We start from the raw sequence: 3,729 nt of genomic DNA, 5'->3' as shown, positions 1-3,729 counted from the left end.
CAATGTTTTCTAAAATGACTATCCACCCAAACATATAGAAATGAGTAAAAATGGTTGTGTGTTGAACATTACTGATTTAAAGAAGAACTCTGTGTCTTGCTTTGCACTTGGCAGGGTAATTGTTACTCTACAGACTGCAAGAATTACACACACAAACACAAGACTGGAATGACATGAGCACCTTTTGATTGGCATAAGACAGAGGAAGGGGAGACAGACATCACACAGCAATTATACTAAACTAAGGCACACATTCTGACACACTGACTCAGAGCTAAAGAATATACATTCTTAATAAACCACAGAGGGGGATGATGAGGCATTTCAAACTAAAAAAAATTAAATACAAAAAAATAAAAATCACATCTTCATTACAAATATGATCTTACCTGTCAATTACAGATGGGATGCGGTCAATAATGTACCATCAGGGGGAGTCTGACACGATTTCTTTCTTTTCTTCAACAGTAGCAACACGTCTCAGACAGCCTGCTGTCTGTAACATTGTGCTGCGTCTCATGATGCATTCTCTCAGAGCATCCACTGAAGAAACATTCTCAATCTGAGATGAAACAACACGTTTTTGGAAAACAGTTCAAGCAACAAAGCGTATGTCATGTGATATATAAAGTTAATGATCATTAACCATTAGTGTTGTTTACATCTAACCCTGTTCATACCATTTGCATTGTACACCAAGAACTGATGTCCTTCTGGTCCATCAGAAATGAGCCGGTCTTTCAGATGTTTCATCAGTAGAGTTAAAGACTCTCGTCTCGGCCCACCTGTGTCAATTCCTTCTTCCAAAACAGCATCATCTGTGAATTTTACCAGCATGTCACAGGTTTCAGAATATGTTGACATCTTACAAATGCAAATATCTTTCCCATGTTATCAATAAATTAATATTAAAATTAAGTGAATCACTGTCGTTTTTTTTACTTACCCATAGCAAGTACTCCTGACTGGATTTGTTTCAGGTGGATCCAGATCCTCAGTGTCAGATATTACTGTCTGAAAAACAAATGAAAATGTCTGAAACAACACACTGAAAGCAAAGAACATCAGGCTGCCATAATCTGCCTTAATACCTGTCCAGGCTGAGCTGTGGATGAATCTCTGAAACATGATAAAATTGATAAACTGATGAACTTTATGATACAGAGTATAACAGAGCTTTGAGTAACATTTAGAGGTAGAGAGGAACCATAAGATTTATAAATAAGAGATTATTTTCTTATAAATTATATCACACGTATGATATTTTCTACCACATGTTCATCACAATCACATCAACAACTTAAAGACAAATTAATTCTTTTGTAAAAACTAATACCTACCCTTTATCTTCAGGTTTGCGTTTGGGAGAACTGTGTTTTTTTTGGTTCAAAAACCTGAGAAGAAAAGCACACAATTGTCAGCAACTTTAAACAGCTTCCATTATTGTTCCCTCACCACATACAGTATATATCAATGGTGAAAGGTTATCAGGGTGTCTGATTGGAATAGTAAATGCCAAATAATCAAGACTTGAAACCAAATGCATATCCTATCAATAAATAAATAAAAAAAACTGAAAGTACAAAATGTAAAAATGAACGTACCACAGTTTCAGCTGCATTGAATTCAGCTGTGCTCCTCGATGTGATGACAATTTCAGAATCAGAGTCTGATGTATCAACCTCTGTAGTAAAAACAAACAACACATTAATTATGCTGCATCAGAGTAAATAAATCTGTAAAAATATTGAATGAAGAGATCCACAAACCTCCTCTAAAGTGTGTTTCTAGGCAAATGAAAAAAGTGCCTTTCCTATTTCCTTTTTATATTCTGCCAGTTTGAATGGGCTTTCTGACCCAGGCACATGGAGCACCTCTGAACAGTCTGGATACAAAAGAAGGTCTGCTCCTTCATCCATCTTCTTGTTAAATGTTCTCATTTCTTGGACAGCTTGCTTCAGTAGATCAGGTGCTGCTACCTCCGGATCTGTATATAATGGGAGTGTTTTCCCTCTCTGAGCTTTTAAATCAGCTCCATGTGGCGCCATCAATCCATGTTTATCTGCTAAAATAACAAAAAGATATCATTCATTTCACACACACACATATTGACTTCCATATTTTACAGATATATCCACACACGTACCTGAACCTGTTTCCTTTCGGCCCACAGTTCTTTTGACTTTCTGTCCTCCATGAAACGGTGCACTTTAATTCATTGCATGTCTGACAGCGGCTTCAGCTAGTTAGCGCGATGCTACACTTAGCTTGTTTAGCATTTTCCGGCTGTTTATTAGATGTCTCCTGAGCGCGTGCTCCTTCCGTCTGGTCCGTTCATCAACGTTAAACATTCTACAGATCGTCCGCACGGAAAACACAACCGCGTAAATTGGCTCAAGTTGTTTCCACAAAACGGCCAAAACATCATTTACTCCATGCTGCCATAAACTTTCACTCTGCAAAGTTTTCCCGGCACACAAACCGATACAAACTTTTTGAGCTCACAGTCAATCTTCTTCTGGATCACTTCCGGCATTTGGTACATTCCCCTTCCGGAAGATTGTGTCGTTTGGAAATTTGTTTCGCAACTTGTTAATTTGTTTTCTCAAATGTAAATTTGTTTGGTCCGTGGGAAAAGTGTTTTCTTATGTAATTTTTTTAATAAAATGTAAAAATGTTTCCCAACATGTAAATTTGTTTGACGCTTTGTAATTTAGTTTTGCACTTACCGGCCACCGTATCAAACAGAGCAGGAACACTAAAGTAAGGGGCGGGGGGTGAAAACGACAGGAGGGTTAAAGAGCAGATTCTCTCTGAGGGGACGGATGTTGCCACAATACACAGTGTGTGTGCCATCACATGTGGAAGATGTGTGCAGACTGAAGCCTTGGTCTGCCACCAGCTCAGAGGGGCTGCACTTCTACTGACCACCAGGGGGCTCCACTGGTTGTTTCACAAAGTCACAGTGTGTTGGAGTCTATCAGGGTATTTTCCAAGCAGATGTTTCTAACATCTGGATGTTGGTAAAGAGTTACCAATGCCAAGAGCATTGGCCGGGAATCGAACCCAAGCCTCCCGCGTGGCAGGCGAGAATTCTACCACTGAACCACCAATGCTTATTTATTGAGGTTCATCATGACGTCATGAATCTCCAGTCATCAGCAGCCTTCAACACTTCCTGCATGTTCAGAAGAACTTCCTGCATTTTATAACGTAGCAACTAACCCGATCAGGGAGAGTCTTCCTTTTTCTGTTTTTCTCACACAGGTTCAAACACAAGCTCCTCCTTTGTTCCTCCGCTGAGTGAGACGGCAACATTTTTTTACAAGTTTTACAGATGATTATTGTAATTTCTGTGTTTATATCCAACAATGTATTTACATTAAAGCTGATATCTTTCTATAATGATCCATCATGGACTGCTGGACACTTTCATATCAGTAAATCCACCGTGTTTTAAAGAAGTTCAGAGTGTTTTAGAGTTTCTGACATGATACAGACAGACAGATCCAACAAAGTATTTAAATGAACTGAGAGCTCAGACCAGCAGAGAGAGAGAGCACACACACACACACACACACACAGTGGACGAGGTGCGCAGCTTCGCCGTCTGTGATTGCAAAAATGAGCGAAAGCAGGAAAAGACGCATTTTAATAAGTAGAAGGAGGAACAAACCAACAGATTTGGTTTTAGTTCAATTTAACGCCACTTATTTGTCTAATAACAGC

General features: G+C 39.0%; 1 non-coding gene across 1 annotated transcript; it reads right to left on the bottom strand.

Annotated features, from left to right (window-relative positions):
* Positions 1-3,045: 3,045 nt before the first annotated feature.
* On the bottom strand, positions 3,046-3,116 carry trnag-gcc (transfer RNA glycine (anticodon GCC)). The gene has a single exon. It is a non-coding gene; the product is annotated as a tRNA-Gly (tRNA).
* Positions 3,117-3,729: the final 613 nt, after the last annotated feature.

The sequence above is a fragment of the Echeneis naucrates genome, chromosome 2 (genome assembly GCF_900963305.1).
Source record: "Echeneis naucrates chromosome 2, fEcheNa1.1, whole genome shotgun sequence".
In the NCBI taxonomy this organism is placed as follows: Eukaryota; Metazoa; Chordata; class Actinopteri; order Carangiformes; family Echeneidae; genus Echeneis; species Echeneis naucrates.
This window is presented reverse-complemented; position numbering and strand designations above follow the sequence as displayed.